Source organism: Podarcis vaucheri, assembly GCF_965113315.1.
Source record: "Podarcis vaucheri genome assembly, chromosome: 12".
Taxonomy (NCBI): Eukaryota; Metazoa; Chordata; class Lepidosauria; order Squamata; family Lacertidae; genus Podarcis; species Podarcis vaucheri.
In genome coordinates this window covers 57,333,463-57,357,791 of record NC_138750.1, presented here as the reverse complement: position 1 = coordinate 57,357,791, position 24,329 = coordinate 57,333,463, and the positions used below count along the sequence as shown (strand labels likewise).

The 24,329-nt window shown below is 45.1% G+C and overlaps 2 protein-coding genes across 9 annotated transcripts in view; both read right to left on the bottom strand.

The window, feature by feature from the left end:
• GHRHR (growth hormone releasing hormone receptor) overlaps positions 1-24,329 on the bottom strand; it is a 443,159-nt gene that overhangs the window by 160,913 nt on the left and 257,917 nt on the right. The window lies entirely within an intron of this gene.
• The window catches only part of ADCYAP1R1 (ADCYAP receptor type I), a 152,220-nt gene that overhangs the window by 126,186 nt on the left and 1,705 nt on the right, over positions 1-24,329 (bottom strand). The window lies entirely within an intron of this gene.

The window sequence follows — 24,329 nt, the reverse complement described above, 5'->3', positions numbered from 1 at the left end:
TTATTTTTCTGGTATTCCTCCAACTGCTCCCAATTGTTGTTCCTCCTCTGTTGGTGGTGGAAGGTTCTGTCCAAATGAGAGGTTCAAGATATCTAATACACTCCTTTGCTCAGCAATTGGGTCTACAGTTCCTTTCTGTAGATCTTCTTGATTTTTATGCAGGAAGCTGTCTTTATCCTGTATCGTCTTTATTTTCACCTTCTTCCCCCTATAGTCAAAGGACAGTCCCTGTGGAAATTCCCACCTAAAACGAATGTTGTTCTTCTTGAGCAAGTAAACCAGGTCCTTATAAGAAGCTCTCAAGTCCAGAATATGTTTAGGGATATCTTTAAAGATCTGTATCGGTGAATTCCCAATTTGTAAGGCCTTTTCAAAATGCAGTCTTAATATTTTGTCTCTTTCCTCCTTCGATCTCAAGGTGATCAAGCAGTCTCTCGGTACCTTTCTATTCTGTCTTCTGCCCAGTCTGAATGCCGTTGTGATTTTGATTTCGTCTTCCTCTAAGTCTTCCCAAGCATCAGCAAACTCGTTCGTTAAAAAGTCCGTGAGGTTGTCTCCTTCGTCCTCTGGAATTGATCGTAATTTCAGATTCCTTTCTTTTCTTTGTAGTTCCCACAGTGCCAGAGTTGCATCGTGGTCATAGACCTTCCTGGCAATCGGTTCTAATTTTTCCTGAGTCTCTCCAGCAATAGTTCTGGCTTCCTCCGCAATTTGACGTGTGGCAGAGTTCTCTTGCGTAAGCTTATTTATAGATTCTGTATTCAAATCAAGTCTTGCTGTCAAGTCTGTCAATTTCTGTGAGTTCTCTGTCAATTTCTTAGTGTTCTCTGCCGTTTGCTTTGTTAAATTCTCCAGGGATTGATTTATCTTAAGAAGGGCTTGCGATACTGCATCCATGGAGACTGCTGTACCTCTTTCTTGTCCTGTTGTCACTGTAGAAGTTATTCCTGAGATCGAGCCTCTTTTCTTGTGTTGCTGCAGCTGTTGTTGATATTGCCTTGTCTTGGCTCTCGTGCTTATCTCGTCTGCTGGGCCACTCATATCCCAAGGTCGTTTCCCACAAGAGCCTTCTCCTAAGAAAATTCCACTGTCCCAAAGCGTAGCAACTTTTAGTTTACCCTCTAGAGGGAGCAAATCAGAATGTCCGCAAACCGAAATAAAGAGTGTTAAAAAGCAAATTTATCAGGAGGCTTCTATAAGTATAATACAACACTTTCCTAGTAAATAGAGTCCCAGCCTTCCCTGATATAATGTATCCACAAAGTCCCAAAACTTTGTAACAAATAAACAGTAAAGCTTCCACTTTGTTGCTTTCACAGGAATCTGAAGTCAGTTCAGTGTTCCTTTTGTTTTATGAGCAGTTCGTACCAGGTTGGAGGCTGCAGAAAGTTTCCTTTTCCTTTAAATTAGTCATGCAGCTTGTAAAGTCACTTTTTCCTCCCCTCTGCCCTGCAAGCTGGGGAGGATAGTCAAAGTCCAAATGTCGGATTCAAGCATTTAAAAACGATTTTCCCTTACGGATGCAGCTTAGTAACTTTCGTTGCTTTGATTATCATGCAGTCGGGGGAAGGCAGACTTCCTTAATTTTTGCCTTTCCCGTTTTCAGCCTAATTTCAGGTAGTTTTAATTCGAATAGAGGTTCAGTCTTACTCACGGGTCTTTTTTGTCCAGATTATTCAGGAAGGGAATCGGCGCTCTCCACTAATGGCGACGCGGCTTCACTCTGCGGGCTGGGTAGCGATTCTCAGCACCGCGCTCCCCCGTTGTCGTTCCGGAGCCTTTAAAAAGGCTCTTTCTGCGGTAAAGAGGGGGCGCTTCGGGTGCCCACCGAATCTCCTTGTTCACAGGATCCGTTCCTGTGATTTTAGGGGTCCCCCGCTTGCCGAAGCGGGTCAGACCCGAACTCGCAGAGCCGTCCTCTCTCCGGAGCTCGGAGAGAGAGCAGCCATTAGCGCTGGCGCCGAACCGGAAGTCCCTCTTTATTTAACTTTTAACATTTTAATTACCCCAAATTGTTCAAACCTACCCAAATAATTCAATATCTTCTCAAACCAATCCTCCTCTTTCTCACTGACCTTAAGCCCTTTCATTCTGTGTATCTTCACAGTTAGGTATTCTAAAATTATAACGTTATTCAGTTTTTCCCTCCATTGGTTCACCCCTAGCTCTTCTGCATTTTTCCAATTTCTCACTATAACCTGTCTGGCTGCAGTTACATTCAATTTTACCCATTTGCATTCCTCTTTTGTTTTTAACTCAGTACTACTCAGGGTAATAAGAACCATTAATTTAGTTATTTCCACATTCCTTCCTACAATTCCCAATATTTCTATACCAATCTGTTTCCAAAATTCATTAACTAACGGACAATCCCACCACATATGACTGTACGTTCCCATCACTCCAGTGTGGAATGTGGCCGATGGGACTCGTAATCCAAACATCTGCAGGGCCCATGCTGGGGAAGCGTGCCTTAAAAAACAGCAGACCCTTCACATGTCCCTATTTTTCAGAGACAGTCCTAGATTTACAGAAGCCATCCTGGTTCCTGATTTGTTTTTTTTATATATATAAAATTTTTATTGGTTTTTCACCTTTTATATAGACACATAAACACACAAAAAGACAAAAAGACAAAAACATGTATAATTTCAGAAAATCTTATTTTCCTAACCTTGTTCCCTGACTTCCCCCACCCCCTCTCTTGCATCCCAATTCCCAAAATTATGTCAGCAAGTTGGTATTTCTCGTCTTGACCATCTTAATATTACACCTTTTATAAAAGAAGATAGATTTTTTCTAAGTTAGACCCAAGTTCCCTTCCATCGATTTCCTATTTTATCTTAAATGAAGATCATATTTAACTAAACCCCATTGTCTTGAGTGTTTTTTAAAAAACCATTCTTCCCTCCCTCCCATCCCTGGTTTTCGTCCCTTCCAAGTGCATGTCCAAAATAACAGTTCTTAACCTGGGTTCCTCACGTCCGAGGCTTTCAAATCTCTTTCAGTCCCTCTCCGCCGGTCTTGTTGGTAATCCTCTTTGTCGGTCGTCGAATCTTGAAAGAGTTCTATCACCATCAACCCATAGTCTCTTCCCATAAGGGTGTTTGGAAACAGCTGCTGGAAAATTTCCACAAAACCTGCATCTTCAAAATCAAAATCAGAATCACAGTGGAGGCCCCAATTATATTTCTTTATTTTCAGTTCCTGTATTCCATAAATTCCCGGGACCTCCACTTTCATCTTTTGCATCTTTCGCAGATTGGTGGTAAATTTACTCCAAAAGTCTCCTTGCCTGTTTCCCACAGGTGTCAATTTCTGGTTGGTACTTTCCAACTTTACTTTCTCTTTTTCTTGTTTAGACTATTCCACTTCTTTAGATGTCATTTCCGATGCAGCTGTGGATACTTTCTCATTCAGGTCCTCATTACATTCAACAGAGCTGCTTGTTCCAGAAGTCAAGGTCATAAGTTGTTTATTCATAGCCAGACTCTGTTCTTGTAAGATTCCCACCAAATGAAACATTCTTTCGATTTCCACTAGTAACTTTCCATCCACAGCCATTGTAATTTCACAGAATTCCCCCTAGAGGGAATCTGGTTACTTGGTATTCTTTTTTCCCCCCAACAATCCTCTAACTTGTTGTTATTACTTTGTTTCCAACAATTTTAGTTCAATTGTACCTCCTTTTGGTCCAGAGGGATCTTAAATAACAATTTTTCCACTTTAAACTGTCCGTTTGACAGCTTTGACAACTGTCAAACACTGCACCTCCTGCACAAGCTCCAAAACAGGACGCTCCCGGGCCCGGGAGGGGGGGTTGTTTACAGCAGAAAGAAAGCTTCCAAAGCTCCACTCTCCAGCTCAAAATTTCTTTTTACCAAATCTTGGAAGTTAATGTCTTTTTAACTCACCCCTCAAAGGGTAGGCTCTCCAGCTTAGTTCTTATATCGTTGCTTTGGATCGTCTGCAAAGGGGGGGGGTGCGGACTTCCTTTTAGCACACCCCCGGTCGTCTCCAATTCACGGGATAATATTCTTAAAACCAAATTCCGTCTTACTCACGGGTTGTTCTTTTCAGTCCAAATTTCAAGGAAGGAAGTCAGCGCTCTCCAGTCATGGCTCGCGGCTTTGCTCAACCGAGGTAGCGATCGACTCTCAGTGGCACGCCACCCCCCGTATCCTCTCTGCAGCCTTTAAAAAGGCTCTTCGTGAATCGGGGGGCGCTTAAGGCACCCGCCGAGTCTTCAGTCCACAGGCTTCCACGCCTGCGGTTTTTAAGGGTCCCCGCGTCGCCGGCGCGGCAAAGACCCGTCCTCAGCTGAGCCGATTCCCTCCGGAGCTCGGAGGGAATCCGCCATTTCCAGATCGCGCCAACCCGGAAGTCCCCTGGTTCCTGATTTGATCCCAGAATGCCCCGCTTTTCCTTAGGACGTCCCTATTTTCATTGGCAAAACGTTGGAGGATATGGAGTTATGTGACCCACAAGGCAAGGAAAAGTACCTATACAACCTTTAGACATCTGAAGGCAGGGCTGTATAGGGAAGTTTTTAAATGTTTAATTATTATTTTTTATATATGTCGGAAGCTGTCCAGATTGGCTGGGGCAACACAGTCAGGCGGGTGGGTATTATTATCATGATGATGATGATGATGATGATGATGATGATGGAATATGACGTCCCTGTTTTCATCGGGGAAATGTTTAGAGGGTATGAAATAGGCTTTCTTCAGCTCTTCAGATATGCCCTCATTGCAGTGGGATACATTTTCACGGAAGAAAATCAAATGCAAAACTGAAACATATCCAGTCAATATGAAAAACTAGAAGCTAGATCAATTTTTCACAAAAGAGATACTAAAAAAAAGTAAATTCCATTTTCATTCATATTTGTGCATCAAATGTCATCTTAATTCTCCTTCTCTGTGGGCTACTCTAAAGTGCATTTAAGCAGGTAAAAGTCCAATCCTGAGAAGGAACAAAATGGAGAAAAGATGGCTCAGAGTACCAGGTGCCGTCGAATTTTAAGCCATTATATGATAATTATATAATGAAAGAGTCACCAGAGAAGAGGCATAGATAATTACCCAACTCATTACAGAACAGAAACCGACAAGTCGTCAGAGGATAAACTTTTAAAACACTTAATACTTAGGCGGTTCCTCAATGTCGCAGAATGTGGAACTAATAAATTATCTCACTGAAGAGATTTTTAAAAATAAAATGCTGTGATTTATGGGCTAAAAATGGCCTAGCTCCTTCGAGGTGGCATGAAGGTTTGTGAAGGCTGGTGCAAGGATAACAGCAGGCTTCCAGCAGGCCAGAGCAGCAATAGATCTAGGGTAGCTCAACATGGTGCCTTCCAGACACTGTTGGACTACAACTCCCAGCATCCCTTGCCATTGGCCATGGTGGCGGGGGCTATTGGGAGTTGAAGTCTAGCAACACCGGAAAGGCACCATGTTGTCTGATTCTGCCACAGAATGCTTTTTCCCATGGAAGTATGGTGGCCTGCAAGGGTCATGTCTTCTCGAGGGCCATTCCTGAATTTTCTTTTTTAAAAAATGAATTAATTAATTTCTTGGTCTTTGAAGGGATTTCCATTAGGAATCACTCAATCTGGCTGCATATGGAAGAGTTTCACACTACCTCAACAAAACGGTGTTTGTCTTTAATACAGGGGGATGAGGCGAAGCTTGAACCAGGAGGGAAGAACTTAGCCATCTTCCTACCCCTTTGTTTTTTTCCTCTACAAAATTTACTAGTGTTCATTCTTAGCCTATATATTGTTATATCTTGAGTGGGATCAGCGCTATTTTTTTTTTTTGGAAAAGAGGTGCCAGAACACCACAGCAATTGCGCTCACCTGAGAAGTGCCAGAACTGAGTTCTGGTGAGTTGCAGCTGGACAAAAGTCCTGGAGGTACCCCCTCTAAAACACTAGAAATTAATAAATGGTAGGATTTTGATTATTTGGAGTAGTGAAGGGAAGGTTGGAGGCCAGTGGAAAAATAAAGGCTAAGCTTCTTTCCTATCCATTCTGAAGGAAATCAGCCCTGAGTGCTCACTGAAAGGACAGATCGTGAAGCTGAGGCTCCAAGACTTTGGCCACCTCAGGAGAAGAGAAGACTCCCTGGAAAAGACCCTGATGTTGGGAAAGATGGAGGGCACAAGGAGAAGGGGACGACAGAGGACGAGATGGTTGGACAGTGTTCTTGAAGCTGCCAGCATAGTTTAACCAAACTGCAGGAGGAAGTGGAAGACGGGAGTGACTGGCATGCTCTGGTCCATGGGGTCACGAAGAGTCGGACATGACTAAACGACTAAACAACAACAACCTGGGATAGAAGCATTAACATGACAAAAGGTGTTGATGGCCTATCTAAGAGGGATCTTGGGCCAGGGCAGACAGAGTTTGCCATGGTATGGTGTGTGTGTGTGTGTGTGTGTGTTGGAGGTGTCAGGGAAAGAGTGCTTTAAGAGCAAGGTGTGATGGAAAGAAAAAGAAGAGAAAGAACAGACAGAGGAGATGATCGTTGGCAGGCTGGGTGGGAGAGATGCCTCTGACTCCAGGGCTGCACTGCTGCGGGGGACAAGTCCTTCTAGAAAGGACCATGCTGTAAGATCTGGGCTCCCTCCATGCAGACTGAAGGTGTTAATAGGTGAATCAACCATATTTCTTGAAGCTGTGACAGTCTCAGGTGCATATTCTATCCTCCAAAGGAGGACAGGCCATGGGTGGGCACCTGGAACCCCCTGAAATCTTGCCTTTTCTCTTGGCAGAGAGTGGAGGGTGGCACCCAACTTCTGCAGCAATATTAAGACAGAGAAAATACAACCCTTATGGAAACCAGACACAGTGGTACCTCCAGTTGCGAACGGAATCCATTCCAGAGGTCTGGCCACATCCCAAGGAATTTGCAACCGGAGTTGCCACTTCTGTGCATGTGCGCAGAACGGTTTAGTGCTTCTGCACATGCATGGAAAATTACTTCTGGGTTTGCCGTGTTCACATCCTGAAAGATATTCAGCCAGAAGTGTGCATATCTAGAGGTACCACTGTACTTTGTTTTTTTGTCTATCCGCATCCTTCTAGCCATTTTTTTTTAACATTTATCCACATTAACCTCAAAAAAATGGCTTGAGACCAAATTCAGTGGGTGGGTGGGGGGAAAGCAATTGGATCTCCTTACTCCTTGAGGATTTGGTGTCATGAAAATGTGTATTGTCCCCTGCCCCCCAATTCTTACCCCGACCTGTCCTTTATGTTGCCTGACGTGTCCCACATTTTTCCCGACCAAAGGTGGCAACCCTAGTCTGACTAGATGACTTATCCAACTCTACAATCCTATGATCCAGTTCCCCACCAACAATTCATTCCAACAGCTTAATCTGCATCTACAAAGACACATTCAAAGGAGCAGATTTTATGATACGTTTCAGCCTCTTTCTTTCTTTTTCAACAGGTAAGGTGCCACCCTAATGATCACCTGCAGCAGAAAGCTCCCAATTTCACCTGTGCTAAGACTCAGTGGAGGAGCTGGCATTCCTCCGATTTCCTTATGGCCAAACTGGCCTGGTTTCAGCCACTCTTCGCCCACCGTTGAGCTTTAGAGCAACTCAGGAGAATGAATACAAATTTACGGAGGGCCGGAGCACTTCTGACAGCTGTGATGGAGCTCAAGGCCTTAGTCATTACCAGCCTGTCTCCCCAGCTCTCTGCAGTTTAAGTATCTACATTATTTTTGCACTTTCTCTCTCTCTTGCTCTGTCTCTTTCTGCCGATTGCTAGTTTGGGGGAAAATGAGAGGGTTTTTAAAAAGCCGGGTTCTCCTCCCACCTGCAGCCTCCCTCCCCTCCTTCTCCCACTGCAAGAGGAAATGAGTAACTTCCACCGATTTGAATGCTAGCTACTGAAATCCAATTCTGGGGAAATTAAGCTTTGCAGATAGTACAGTAAACCTGCAGCTTCCATTCCCCAGGACTGCGTCTAAAGCCAAAATCGTGTATAAATGGTAAATGCACCCCTGACCATTAGGTCCAGTCGTGGCCGACTCTGGGGTTGCGGCGCTCGTCTCGCTTTATTGGCAGAGGGAGCTGGCGTACAGCTTCCGGGTCATGTGGCCAGCATGACTAAGTCGCTTCTGGCAAACCAGAGCAGCACATGGAAACGCCGTTTCCTTCCTGCAGGTAACTTGCACTTTGATGTGCTTTTGAACTGCTAGATTGGCAGGAGCGGACCGAACAACGGGAGCTCACCCCGTCGCGGGGATTCGAACTGCCAACCTTCTGATCGCAAGTCCTAGGCTCTCTGGTTTAACCCACAGTGCCACCTGCGTCCCTCTTAAAATTGTGTATAGACAGTGCTTTTCTTCTGGGGGAATGCAGGGGTATGCATACTGTCAGCATAAGCTCATCGCAGCTGCAGACATCCAGCTTGTTTGTGGGAAACAGCGTTCCAGTCAGTTCACAGGGCAGTTCACTGGAACTTGCTCAGAGTGTAATATGAGACCTTCCTCTTGTGATTGTACAGGAAGTCTTTCTCACTTGTTTGCCGATGTTTGAAGAGAGCAGACATGTTTTCTGTAATGCTGAAGAGTCAGAAATAAACCATGTAAATACACATTTCTGACTATCTCTTTTCCCTGCCGGGGGAGCAGGAAAGAGTGGATGTGCTCTTCCCACGTTGGGGAGGGTCGCCTATAGAGACCAGCCTGTGTTTGCTGGGGAATGCAGTCAGGGAGGTCACCGGAGATCAAGCCGGGTGCCTGGGAGAGTTGCCAGCTTCTCCCGATAGAGGCTTGATTCCCAACACATACCACCTAAACATTTTGTGAATCTAACAGGAGAAGAAACTAATAAATAAACAAAATTTAGTTTATTCTCTAGCGCAGTGAATCGTCAATTCCATTGCTACTCCCGATGGTGGCTTCCTTTCCTTTCCTGGTGTTTCCTGAGTATCAGATGGAAGCGGGCGTTTAATGTGTGAAGCAGTGTGAAATGTGGATGTGCGGTGTTTTACTGACGAAAGTTTGGCCTCATTGAGGGGCAATATTTCAATATGAGTAGGAAAATTACTATTTTCCATCATATGAATCGGTAAGATGTTAGGTGCACACCTCATGCCAATGTGCTGTGTGATATGAGGCAATGCATGTTCTTTGTACTCTTGTCGATTTACTGTATTTATTTCCCCCGATTTGAACTATAAAATGGTGATTTTCTTGAGTCAAAATACGAGTATCCCCAAACATTTTTTTAAGAAGAAAAAAAAGTACTGCACATAGACAAAATACATTGGGTGCAATGGCAGATGAGGGGATTGCCAAAGTCTTTTCCCCCAGATGTCTACACCCTATTTATTTATTTGGCTAATCTTGTAAAGCTGAATGCTTACAAGTTAAATGTGTGTAAGTTGTGGGCTTACTGTACTTCAAGGTGCATTTGGGTATTTGCTCACACCTGTGTGGATCTCAGCTGCTGCCACCCTCCACCCCAGGGGGGTAGAGAGAAACCAGTTTTCTCAGATATCATACAACAAAGGAGGGAACTCTCAAAAGAGGGTGTCATGGACTGATTGGGTACAGAGGAATGGTGGGAGGCACCAGCTGGTGAACCCCCAAGGGAACCCCCAGGAGAAGAAGGCCCAGGGCCAGGGAACTGATGGTGGGACGATGACAAGTGGTCAGAGGGAGAAGAGGGAGAAGACTGGGAGGAGGAGGTGTCGGAAGCTGTAGAGGCAACAGGGTTTAGTGAGCAGGAAGAGGCTGGGGCAGAGAGCAATCCAGAATCAGAGGAAGAAGTGGAGGCTGGTGAAGAAGAAGAAGAAGAAGAAGAAGAAGAAGAAGAAGAAGAGGAGGAGGAGGAGGAGGAGGAGTAGTAGTAGTATAGATTTGATATCCGACTTTATCACTACCCTAAGGAGTCTCAAAGTGGCTTTCCCTTCTTCCCTCACAACAAACTGTGAGTTGAGTGAGGCTGAGAGACTTCAGAGAAGTGTGACTAGCCCAAGGTCACCCAGCAGCTGCATGAGGAGGAGTGCGGACGTGAACCCAGTTCACCAGATTACGAGTCCACCACTCTTAACCACTACACCACACTGGTGAGGAAAAGGGCCAAGAGACAGAGTGGAGGCAGGCTGCTGAAGAAGCCAGGGGGGGGAGCGTCTTTCCCTCCTGTTGTGACCAGCTCCCCTCCTCCCTGGTCTCACAGAACATACAGAGGAATGAAGAGGGTGGAGCAAAGAGAGACTAGATGAAGGAGTATTAGGCTGCCAGGGAAGGAACTGGGGGCGGAGCCTTAGAAGTGGGAAGGTGAGGACCTTCAGTCCTTTCAACTGCATCCTTGGGGCAAGACCAACAGGGAAGAGTTGCTGTGATCACAAGGCCTGCTCTGTTTGGTTTCTTTGAATAAGAAGTTAACTTCACTGACATTAGGCTATTTATTCCTGAATGACGAATGACTCTGGCTTCTGACAGAGGGGGTCTCTTCCAACTTTCTCCCCAGGTGTCAGCACTCCTGGTCTTCCCTATGAAATGGAACTGACTCTCTTGGACTCTTCAAAGCTGTATTATACTATTTGAGAACAGGCAATACTTTCCCCAGAGGATTCTGGGAAGCATCGTTTGTTAAGGGTGCTGAGAGCAGCTGTGATGCACTCCACATGATTCCCTGGGGAGACTGGTGACCCACACACACACACACACACACACACACACACACACAGTGGTACTTCAAGTTAATTACTTAATTCGTTCCGGAGGTCCATTCTTAACCTGAAACTGTTCTTAACCTGAAGCACCACTTTAGCTAATGGGGTCGCGCCGCTGGAGCACGATTTCTGTTCTCATCCTGAAGCAAAGTTCTTAACCTGAAGCGCTATTTCTGGGTTGGCGGAGTCTGTAACCTGAAGCATATGTAACCCGAGGTACCACTGTATGTATATATCACACACACACACACACACACACACACACAGTATATATATATTTATATCCCGCCCATCTGGCTGGGTTTCCCCAGCCACTCTGGGCAGCTCCCAACAGAATATTAAAAACACAATAAAACATTAAACATTAAAAAACTTCCCTGAACAGGGCTGCCTTCAGATGTCTTCTAAAAGTCAGTGAGTTGTTTATTTCCTTTAACATCTGATGGGAGGGCGTTCCACAGGGCGGGTGCCACTACAGACAAGGCTCTCTGCATTATACCGAGGTAAAGTGGGCACAAAAAATCATTTCTTACTACAAATGACATACATTCTTTGCAAGGATGTGTATGTTAGGCAAAATGACATAAACCATGTGTGTCTTTGGAGAAATTTGTGCAAAAATGCTGATGAATTTTCATTAGCTTTCCCCCACAACTGATGTGGAAATAGGAAGAATGGGAAAACAGGAACTGAGAGAGAGCAGCCTTGACAGATCAGCCCATCCCTAACTCTGAGCAACTTCCTTTTTTCCGCTTTAATGAAAAAGGAGCAATTGGGAGTTGTACACACTCCAAGCTCCACCATTCAAGCCCGATTCGTGTTGCTCTATTTTTAAATACGCTGATCATGTCAGCTGCTGCAAACAGATGTTCTTGGCTTCTGTGGAAACACAGGGTTGAAGAGGACGAACACCCACTTATCAGCACACTTGTCTTATCTCCTTTTGGATTCACAAGGTGCACTCTGAAAAAGAGACAATTACAGGAGAACAGCGGGCGGGGGGCAGTGACTTCTGACATCTACTGTAGAGAGCACCGAGGAATGACTGCTCCCCACATTAAATGGGGGCGTTACCGTAGCAAAACGTCACAACTTTGGCGGTTTCAGGCCTTGGGCAGAATCCTTTAGTCTATCTTCCCTAAATGGGAGAGGGCGTGCAGTGGTGACCCATGCCCCTCCTCTTTGCGGCGGCGGTACCAGGGTTCCCGTTAAAAGGGTTGTTTAAAGGGAGGCTCTGGCCGTACGCCTAGAGGTCGTCATTGCTCTCCCCTGCGATGACGGCATAATGGGGGCGGGCTCTCTCTGCTTGAACATATGTTCTCCAGAGCCAGACCATTCCCCCCCCCCACTAGATAACCCTGATGTTCCCCAGATCCCCGGCGGGAGACTGGGAGGGATAAACGCCCAATGCCTGAGCCAAGGTCTACCCACATCTGAAATATAATAAAGTTGTGGCCAATTTAATCCCATAGCACGTTGTCTTGAGTCGTTATTCCACACGGGGGCCGCCCAGGGTTTGGGGGACTCTGTCTGTCCATGCAAATGACCACTTCCAAATCGTGTTGACAGTTCTGGGCTAGATGGATCAAAGATTGGGCTTGGTATAAGGCAGTTTCTTGCATTCTTATGAGCTAAAAAGAGATGGAAGATTTGCTCTAAAGGAAGGAACGGGAACCCAGTTTCCCTCCCATATCTTTATGTTCTAATAGCCAACGTCAGCTGCAAGCGAATTCGACCTTGTCCACCTTGATAGGGATTTGGAGAACAGAAACATACACTCCAACATTTCTCCAGTGAAAACAGGGACGTCCTATTCAACAACAACAATCCAAAAGCATAGAAGACATTTGAGGACAACGTAGAAGACATCTGAAGGCAGCCCTGTTTAGGGAAGCTTTTAATGTTTAATGTTTTATTGTGTTTTTAATGTTCTGTTGGGAGCCGCCCAGAGTGGCTGGGGAAACGCAGTCAGATATGCGGGGTACAAATAATAAATTATTATTATATTATAACAACAATAATATCCCACCCATCTGACTAGTTTGCCCCCCCCAGCCACTCTGAGCAGCTTACAACATATATAAAACATATTAAAACATTAAACATTTTTTAAAAACTTCCCTATACAGGCCTGCCTTCAGATGTCTTCTGAAGGTTGTATACTTATCTCCTTGATTTAGGGGTCGCAAAACTCCTTCCCCTCCAACATTTTTCCAATGAAAATGTTGTTGTTTAGTCGTTTAGTCATGTCTGACTCTTCGTGATCCCATGGACCAGAGCACGCCAGGCACTCCTGTCTTCCACTGCCTCCCGCAGTTTGGGCAAACTCATGTTAGTAGCTTCAAGAACATTGCAACCATCTCGTCCTCTATCGTCCCCTTCTCCTTGTGCCCTCCATCTTTCCCAGCATCAGGGTCTTTTCCAGGGAGTCTTCTCTTCTCATGAAGTGGCCAAAGTATTGGAGCCTCAGCTTCAGAATCTGTCCTTCCAGATTTCCAGAATCAGGGCTGATTTCTTTCATGTTTGGTCTTCTTGCAGTCCATGGGACTCTCAAGAGTCTCCTCCAGCACCATAATTCAAAAGCATCAATTCTTTGGCGATCAGCCTTCTTTATGGTCCAGCTCTCACTTCTATACATCACTACTGGGAAAACCATAGCTTTAACTATACGGACCTTTGTCGGCAAGGTGATGTCTCTGCTTTTTAAGATGCTGTCTAGGTTTGTCATTGTTTTTCTCCCAAGAAGCAGGCCAATGAAAAAAGGGACGTCCTAAGGAAAAGCTGGACATTAGGGGATCAAATCAGAAAGCAGGATATCTTCTGTTAATCCAGGACTGTCCCTGGAACATAGAGACACTTGGAGGGTCTGCTGTAATATTGGAGAGGATATCTGAAGATCAGTCATTTCATTTTACAGTGGAAGAGCCATGGCCCCATGGAAGAGAATCCACCAACCCAGTGAAAGGTTCAATCCCTGGAATTTCCATGTCTGAAATCCCAGGAAGCGCTGCCAGTCAGTGTAGGCATCATTGAGCCAGATGGACCAATGAGCTGACCTAGTAGTAGGCAGCTTCCTCTACAGTGGCACCTTGGTTCTCAAACTTAATCCGTTCTGGAATCCATTCCAAAACCAAAGCGTTCCAAAACCAAGGTGCGCTTTCCCATAGATAGTAATGCAAAATGGATTAATCCGTTCCAGGCTTTTAAAAACAACTGCTAAAGCACCAATTTAACATGAATTTTACTATCTAACGAGACCATTGATCCATAAAATGAAAGCAATAATCAATGTACTGTACTATAAAATAAATAAGACAGTATTGCAGATGATTAAAAAAAAAAATTCTTTCCTGCACTGGTGATAGTCATTGTTTGGATGGGGGTGGGGGCTTTTATCCATTTCCACAGTCACACAATCAATCAATCAATCAATCAGTAGCTGAACTGGGTTCCACACAGTCACAAAACCAAATTAACTGAAAAAGCCTCAAAAACAAAAACGCAAAATAAATAGCAAAAAAAAAAAAAAAGCGCCAAACTTAATCCTTTTCAGAAGTCCGTTTGACTTCTGAAATGTTCGAAAACCAAAGCACAGCTTCTAATTGGTGCAGGTGCCCCAGAAACAATAGCCGTCAGCCGCACTGGACTTTCGGCATCTGAAAAACATTCGAAAACTGAAACACTTGATTCTGAGTTTTCGGCGTTTGAGAACCAAGGTGTTTGAGAACCAAGGTACCACTGTATTTGACTCCGTTATTCTCACCCCATACATATCATTCGCTATTATTTATTGCAATTGCATCCCACATTTTTCTCCAAGGGGCTTGTGGTTTCCTCCCCTCCTTAGCTAATTCCCACAACTACCCTGTGAGGTAGTTTACGCTGAGAGGCAGTGACTGGCGCAAGGTCATCCAATGACCTTGGATTTCAAACCAATGTGCCATGAATTGCTGCTGAGGTTTTCCGTATTATTATTATCTTCCTCAGTGGGTCATAGAAACTGTTCTGAATAATGCTTTTAATAGGGTAGGGGGCACTGGGTAGCAGCCCCCAATGTTTGGGAACCACAACACTAATCCCCACCGACTCTCAGAGAAGAAATAAGCTTATTCTACTAAAAGCTTTGGAGAGTCGCAGTATCTTTCATTTCCCCTGCCTTTGTGTTTCTTTTAGAAATGAGATCTTTGCCTCCCATAGCTCCTGTTCTCAGACCCTCTCCATTGGGAACTGTCTCATCGAGATCGAGAGGAGCTCTCCAAGACAGGCAGCAAACAAATCAGGCTCTGCGATTCCCCTTTACTCTGAAGCAACCCCACTTAAACCCTCATGGAAAGGGTTCATGGACTCAGAGATGTCTGGCAGATGCTCTCTGTACAGTGACAGAGGAGGCAGGCAGGCGAGCTGCGAAGGGTGTATCGAAATTCAAAAGAGGCCTCCAGTAAATTGAAAGAATTTTGGAAATGCGAGGGTTTTTTTTAAAATCCAAGGATAACTAGCTGAAAGACGGACAGAGAGATAGACATTAAGCAGTACCTCTGAGGGTCATCAAAGGCTGCCTGATTGCACTCTGTCATCCGTCTTGGAAACACTTCACTTGGTAGCAGTGAGTTATCTAGTCCTATTCAGAATCTTACTATTAGAATATAATGCCTAAAATTGGTGGAGGTTTCCAGTCCTTAAAAGGACACTTTCATCAATATCAACTATCTGAGACACTACGATTAGCAGGTCAGGCTTCCTGATGGTGCCATTACTAGGGGCTGACTTGATTGATTGATTGATTGTCTTTTCCCTGGACTGGGACTGAAGGTGGCTTATACAAATTAAGACAAGACCAAAAAAAATGCAAAAAGCTTAAAGCAAACAGAAGATTAAGGGGGGGGGGAAATTACAGTGGTACCTTGAGTTACAAACACTTCAGGTTACAGACTCTGCTAACCTGGAAGTAGTACCTCGGGTTAAGAACTTTACCTCAGGATGAGAACAGAAATCGCGCACTGGTGGCAGCGGGAGGCCCCATTAGCTAAATTGATACCTCAGGTCAAGAACGGTTTCAGATTAAGAACGGACCTCCAGAACGAATTAAGTTTGTAACCAGAGGTACCACTGTAATAATTAAAGTGTAATAGAGTGAAGCAAAATTTAAAAATACAGATAATAAAAACAATAAAATAGCACGGCAATATTAAAAGCCTTTTCCTTAAAACAAACAAACAAAATCAGTCCCCAAAGGCCTGTCAGAATAAAATAGTCTTCACCTGCCACTGGAAGAACACAAGAAGGAAGCCAGTCTTGCTTCTCTGGGGAGAGAGTTCCACAGTGTGGAAACAGCCACATAGGAGAAGATTGTGATGGCCTGCGACTGGGGCTCAGACTCGGAGCCAGAGGAGTCTCGGTCCACACCAGATCCTCTGCCTCAGGCGGCATCTGAACCAAGTCTGGGCTTGATCCTAAAGAGTCCCAGTCTGCACAGGTTCTCCTGCAACAAACGCCAGCTGAGCCGAGTCAGGGGCCTGAGCCTGCCCTGGCTCCAGATGTGAGGGTGACCTCGTTGCCTTCAGCTGGCCATCACTTACAGCTGCTCCACTACCGGTTTGCTCAGGGGAGGCAGAGGTGGCCTCTGGGTCTAGTAACCCACCAATGCCTCCCGAGCTTTAGAGACTCAGGTCTGAGAGGAGGAGAGACCTGAGTACTCGCAGGAAGAGTGCTGGCCTTTGGGCGAGACAGGGAGGTGAGTTGCCGGGGGATCAGGACCGGCCGTTACCCTGTCAGAGATAAATGGCCGCTGGACCCCGCCTCAGGTTGCGGGAGCAACATTGCTACTTCCTGCCACCTGCCTGTTACCCTGTGCCTGACCTTGCCTGGTTTCTTGCCTTGGCCCTGTTGAACTGACTCCTTGTGGAATCCTTGGATTTGGGACCGGACCTGGACCGCGTTGCTCGGGTTAACCCCCGGGCCCAGCACAAAGATCCATGACAGGGTCTTCTTGGTGGTGTTTCCCCCTTTGTGGAATGCCCTCCCTAGAGAGGTGATTTGTCCCCTTTGTTCAGGAGGAAGGTAAAAGCATCCCTGTCTACCCAGGCATTTGGCTCTAGCGCCACCTACTGCTGGTCTCCCAGCCTTCTGCCCTACCGGTCCCAATAGGCACCACTCAATTCAGCGCTGAATATTCTAAGTGAGAGATCCTTTAGGAAGGGGCCGTCAGTCACGCTAACAACCTGCTCTCCAGTAAAGATGGGGTTTGAGTCGCATGAAAGACTTATGATATAATCCCCGTGGACGGAACAACCAAAATAAGGCAGGCTGAGGTCTTCAGCTGACCCGCAAAGGCAGTCAAGTTGGTTTTGTGGCAGGAGTGAACTGTTGCTTATTATCTCTATATACAGTGGTACCTCAGGATGCGAACAGGATCCGTTCTGGAGCCCCGTTCACATCCTGAATGGAACGTAAGACATGAGGGTGCATCTGCGCATGCGTGGGTCGCGTTTTGCCACTTCCGCGCATGCGCGCAACATCATTTTTAGCATCTGCGCATGCGCGAGTGGCGAAACCCGGAAGTAACGCACTCTGTTACTTCCAGGTTGCCATGGAGCGTAACCTGAAAGCGCTCAACCTGAAGCACATTCAACCCGAGGTATGACTGTAAAAAAAGGTAAAGGAGCCCTGGATGGTTAAGTCCAGTCAAAGGTGACTATGGGGTTGCGGCGCTCATCTCACTTTCAGGCAAAGGGAACCTATAAGGGGGGGGGAGAAGGCTTTTCTTTTCTCTGCCCCAAATCTTCCTAAATTCAGTGGGGTGGGTTGTGGAGAGGAATGGAGAAAGGCAGGAATGTTTTCTTCCCTGAACATCATCCTTAAGTTAACTTCCACCCAAGTCAGCTTTGGGATGATTCCCTGTGACCCCAACCCAGATGTATTCTGAACACTCTCGGTCAGTGGCGTAGCGTGGGTTGTCAGCACCCGGGGCAAGGCAAGTAATTTGCGCCCCCTAACCCGTGGATTTGTGCCCCCTAACCCGTGGATTTGCGCCCCCTAACCCTAACCCCCAGGTGTTGCGCCCGGTGCGGCCGGCCCCCCTGCACCCCCCACGCTACGCCACTGCTCTCGGTGCCCCCCCCAACCTTCTCACGAGGCTTTTCAAGGCTGCAGCAGAGAGGATGGAATGGGGAACTTTCCTTCTGTGAACTTTGGGCAGATCCACACCACACAACTGAAGCTCATTCAGCAGCACACATGTAAATTGTGAAAAGTCCTGGGAACTGTAATTCAATATGGTTGCTAGGAGTTGTAGCTCTTTGAGGGCGAAGCCACAGTCCCCAGAATTCTTTGGGGGAACAAATGTGATGATATGGTATGGATCTGCCCTTACTTTGTTTTTAAGTTGTATTCATTCAACCTATTTTTATTATTGCTTGTTAGCGGCCCTGAGCCCGGCCTTGGCTGGGAAGGGCGGGGTATAATAAAAATTATTATTATTATTATTATTAATTATTATTACTATTATTATTATTTGAGTTAAGCCACACCGGGGTCCATAATGTTTAGTATATAATACCCAGAGAATTTAAATCAGGCTGGGGAACCGAGGGCTGGCTGTGGCCCTCTGAGTCTCTCTATGTGGCACCTGAGACTGCCCAGTTCACACGCCTCACCCTACTGGAAGGTGACCTTGATTAGTAATGATGCTTCTTGTTTTGAGGAGTATTGAAATTAAAGGGCTTGGCTGACTTAGGTTCATCCATTTCAATAGGTCTACTCTGAGTACAATTTAATCAGTACTTGCTTATCCTTGATAAACCCTTTTTATATTATAAATAAATAAATTTATTGCATTTCAATTTGCTACTTTGCACACACAATACGTTTTGGCTGACCTACAGAACGGCATAAATGTTTACGACGGTTATCTGAGCCTTGTGCATAGACCTCACATTTGCTTTGTGGGTGAGCATTCAGCAGGTTTAAGAATATTATTGTTATTTCCATTTTTTAAAAAAAATGTTCTGGTTGGATGTTGCCCAGTTAAACCAGTGTGTGGTTAAAACAAATGCAAATCTGTTCTGCAAAAAAAACCCCCACAATTGGGGTATTTGCTTATTAGAACGTTTGCTCTTCAGTAAAAAAAGAAAAAAAGAAAAAGCAATTTTGCATCCCAGCAATTAAAACAAGACAGTCTTTCAATCAAAAAGTAATGGCACAAAAGGAAAAAAGAGAAAGGGAGGGAAGAAATTGGGGAAAGCAAAACTCAGCACCAATCTTAAAAGTTATAGTAGTAGCTCTTATATTGGCAATATGTGTTACGGCTAAAGGAGCAATGTCTGCACTTGGCAAATGAAGGCATTTTCAGGTAATAGGATGACTTGGGTTTGCTGAAAACTGGGAGAAACTGTCACACACACACACACACACACACACACACCATTCAGGTGGATGGGTGGAAGTTTTGTACTTAATAATACAAAATATCTGATCCGATAAGGACTGGAATGGGACCATCACATTTCATTTCTTGGTTTTGCCTCTCTGATACATTTTATGTTTTATTTCATTAAAATAGCAACCCTGTGCCTTGTGGCTTTCCCTGTTTTATCCTTTGGTGGTGTGTGAGGGTTGTGAATGGTGAATGGTTGCACAGCCTTGCTGTGTGAAAACCAGATATCTGTGTTTGAACACAAAAGCACCCTGGAACAAGGTGTCCTGTTCCCCAGTTGGTCACCGTGGCTTCTAAAAGCCCCTTTTGCAAATGTCCATAGGTTTGGCGTGTGCATTTGTGTCTGTGTGGAACGGTGCCAGAACGATGGATGAAAACTGTGTGTTGTGTTCCAGACACACAGACAACACAGCTCCAATCGAACACACCACAAGGGAGCCTGCCCTCCAGGGGAATCACTGAAACCTACAATCCAGCCATGCCCTATAGCGGTCGCATTGTGGACAGAAGCCATTGCCCGTGTTAACTTGGTCCTGGGAATAGCCCTTAAATTATTGGATGTTTGGTTATATTCCCACGCCATGGGCCCTGGCACAGGGGCAATGTCTGCATGGTAGCCAAAAGGCTGTTGTTGCTACTCAGGAAGGAACGAAAGCACATGCACGTACAGGATCACTTAGCGATCAGGAGAGTTATCTATTTTTGCATCATTTGGAAAAAGCTACTTTTAACAGGCAGCACAAAGAGAATAAATACTTGGGTATTTCAGAATTGTCTGCGTGAACGATATGCCCAGCAAGCCTATCTCCTCTCCATCCTTTAACCCCTTGCTCTGTTTTTACCTGAAGACCAAAGTGAGCAGGGATGTTTAGATGGCAAAAGGTACCCTGATTTTGCCGATAAGCCCAAATGAAATTAGCAAATGCAAGCAACTCACACGTGATGCTTGTTCTACGAAAGAACGAACTGGCGATACAAATTCCAACATTCCATCCGTGGGTCTTACCTTCTGACCCAGAATCCCGTTTCTCCCCTAATCCTTGCTGCGGTTAATCGATGAGGAGGGAAATGCACTCTTAGCATGCTCAGAAGCTATTCCACATGTTGCAGGGTTTAACAATGACCATGGGGGGGATAGATTCAGAAGAACAGTCATAATTGGGACTGAATCCTGGATTTACATATTTAGAAAGTGGAAAGTAGAATGATGCAGAGAATCAAAACCTGAGAAATCTGGTGGAAGAAACAAGTCACATATTCCACAGAATATCCCCTTTACTAGTATAAGACAGTTACAGGGAACGCTTATTTCAGATATTTATTCTGAACATATACTACTGCTCTAAACTTATAATGTTGTTGCTTTTCATACCCGAGACCCACCTATGATCCCCAAACTACAAAATGGGCAGGAGCACTTTTAATATTCCGTTTATTTAATTTGAAGTATGCACATGCCATATTTCCATATAAATATTCCCAGGATGTCTTACATAGGAAGAATAAAGCACAGCCACAAAAGTGATATGTTCGTGTTCCTCTGTCTACCCCTTTCTTCACCTTCCATCAATTCTTTTTATCCTAATAAACATAAACAGAGGGAAACAGCCATCACAACCCATGAGTGGTCCTCAGTAGACTGGGGCACGATCCAGTTACTGGGTGCAGCCGGCTGGTTGAAAGTCAGTGCTCTAAAGCTGCCCTGTTTTTTCCTCAAAAAAAAAAAAATACAACCTAAGACACAACACACCTCACAAACTGCTTAGCTAACGCATTCCACAAATACCTAAAGCAATTGGGGAATATCTATATCTGAGTGGTGATACTGACCATCTCAGGTAAATTCTGGGAATGTCAAAATCAGAATCTTGCTCAGTTAATATGTGACTGCAAATAACCAGAAGAAATGCAATTCCCACTACGAGTGACAGGCTAGCATATAAATCCTATAAGGATGTTGATTATCCACTAGATACTGCAAATGGGTCGTATATTGCATACATATGGACTCCAGATAGAGATATAACAGAGCCACATTTAAAGAACAGTTCTGCTGCAAAGAATTGTGAGGCTGTTGTTTACCACCCACCCTACGCACAGTTCAGCACCCTTAAAAATCACATATCCCAAGATTCTTGGCAGGGAGGGAGCACATGTATTTTAAATGTATGCTGTACACACTGCCCCAGTGACGCCATTTGTATTCCATGAGATTGGGTCCTTCTTCCTGCATATCCTATCCGTACATGTGCACACAATGGACATATATACCTGATCGTAAACTCTAGTCCACAACCACGTTGACCACCACTGACCTGTTTGCCTTTCAGTCTCATTCAGATGTTTGGACACGAATATGAACACCGATCAAACTTCCGGCATTCACCTTGACAAATGAACGTAAAACTTAAAACCCGCAAATTGAGCTTACTTCTATAACACAAACGCCAACAAGAAAGTCCAGTTGTAGCAATGGTTCCTCAGGACTAAGTCCCATCAGTCCCAACAGGACTTACTTCCAAGTAAGGATGCTTAGCCTTGAGGCCAAGAAGGATAACACAAATATGCTTCGCTTCAGTTTAACAGGCTTGTGCCCATTTTCATAGCCACAGTCAGATCAATCAAAGGACCAGAACATGGAAATCTGCCTTGTATTGAAAGCAAGGGAACATTTTTTGCCCTGCCTGGAGATGCCAGAAATTTAACCTGGGACCTTCTGATCTCATATACTGATATCAGAACCGAGGAAAAACTTTGATGGAGTGACTCCAGATTGCTTCACAGGAATGAGACTATCCTTTCAAAGCACACCTAATATTCTTCTCTCCCACTGTTTCTCGTCACAAATATTCAACAAGTATTGTTTAAATGAGCAGCGATATTTGTGTAAGGTCGGGGACCACATGGTAATCTTAGAAGCACATGCAGATTCTCTCCAAAGAGTAATATATGACTGGCACATCCAAGAATGTCAAGCCAGTTGAGATGGCTTGTACGGAGAATCCGGACCCACCGGTCATTTTTTTCATATGCGATGAGTGCAGCCCCACTGAAGTCAACGAGTGGGGCTTACTCTGAGTAAGTGTGCAAAAAACAGCAGTCTCAAATCAGCTGGTGCTTCAGTGAGCTTGAAGGCAAGTGCAAAACACTGATTGCCCGACAATCTCAGCACCGGAGAGAGGTTCTAATGCGCTTGCAGCCATCTCACGTTAAGAATGTTCATTGAGTCCATCAGGATTCAAATGCCCAACCTGAATGTGGAAGCAAGCTGTTTTTGAGCTCAGCGGTTGCTAACCTGTGCTGCATTTTAGATTGGGGTTGCACAGATTATGTGGATCAGGGTTTCCATTGCCTTCACATCCCCAAAACCCTGGAGAGCAGCTGCCAAGGCAGTGTAGGTGACACTGAACTGCATGGACCATTAGTCTGACTCAGTAGAACCCAGCTTGCTCCAGCACCCATATATGTATGTGTGAATATGAATATAAATACTCACCCACCCACAAACAAACAAACAAACAAACAAGGTATGTATATTTGACTATGCCCCCTCTTGGGAGATGAAAAGGTGCTCACAATATTATTACACAAACAATGACTACTGATATGAAGGGATAAATATTCCATTCAATATCAGAGGCAGCGTGACATGGTGAATGCCCTTTGCTTTGGAGGAAAAGCAAAAAAGAGGGCTTCTTGCACTGATTCATTTTAAAAATCATTAATTTTATTTGTATGCTGCTTTTGCATGCATACACACACACACACACATGCAAACAAATCACCCTTCAAGTGGCTTACAGAAAAGAAACAGGGATGCACTTCAAACGAGCACTACAATAACCATTTCATTATAACATAGGGAAACAATAGCAAATAGAATAGCATACCCCCCCAAACAACCCCACATTCCACTACTATAAATATAGCAACAAGCAGCATCTAATAGCAAAATTAACAAGGGAGCTTCATAGTTTCACCTTAGTCCTAGAAACACTCACAGTTCTTCAGACCTGGTTTGTTTTCCAGAGAAGTCTGGCTGGCCAGCGTGAGAAATGGGATTGTAAACTAGCTTGGCCTGAACCAGCAAGCCACTCCTTATACGCTGTACCTGGGGAATCCTGGGTTCAAATCCTGATTCAGCCATGTAATGCACTGGGTGACCTTGGGCCAGTCACAGTCTTTTGGCCTAACCTACCTCACAGGGTTGGTGTGACTGGGAAAAAATAGGAAGAGACCTGCGTGCGCTGCCTTGAGCTCCTTAAAGGAAAGGCGGAATCAAAATGCAATAAAGATATAACCACACTTTTCAACAAGCCCACATTAAATCCCAGTGTAAAACTTGTGTTTCCTACTGTTGGGCTTAGGTGAGAGTTTTTGTGAGCTCCCACACCGGAAGGTCAGCAGTTCGAATCCCCACTTCAGGGTGAGCTCCCGTTGCTCGGTCCCAGCTCCTGCCAACCTAGCAGTTTGAAAGCACACCAGTGCAAGTAGATAAATAGGTACCGCTCCGGCGGGAAGGTAAACGGCATTTCCATGCGCTGCTCTGGTTCACCAGAAGCAGCTTAGTCATGCTGGCCACATGACCCGGAAGCTGTATGCCGGCTCCCTCGGCCAATAAAGCGAGATGAGCGCCGCAACCCCAGAGTCGGCCACGACTGGACCTAATGGTCAGGGCTCCCTTTACCTTCTGCATGGACTGGTTGCATGGCAGAGAGGCTTCCCAGAGCCATAGTCTGAGCATTTACCAGGGGATCATAATGTTATTCTGTGTTCCTTACCATGCATGCTGTGGTGGTCTTGCACACAGACTTCCAGTCCAAGGTGACACAGAAAGAGAAATATTAGAATCGTTCTACTAAGGAGAGCATCAGTCGCAAGTAGAGTTTCAGACCTAAGCACCACACATCCACCTTCTTAAGCAAAAAACTAGGACATCTTTACAAAAGGGTTCCCTTACTCCCTTACTTATTTAAACTGCAGCTGCACAATATGGTTAGTTGCATTTATTCATCGCTTTCCCCCCCAAGGAAAATGTCTGGAAGCGCCTTACAAATCCACAATAGGCCAAACCAGCCTTGACCATCATTTTCACACCAAAAGCGCTGGAAACATCGGAACCAGCTGCCCAAACGGCGATGTGGGGAAGCGCATAAAAGACGCACACGAAAACACACACAGGTCCATT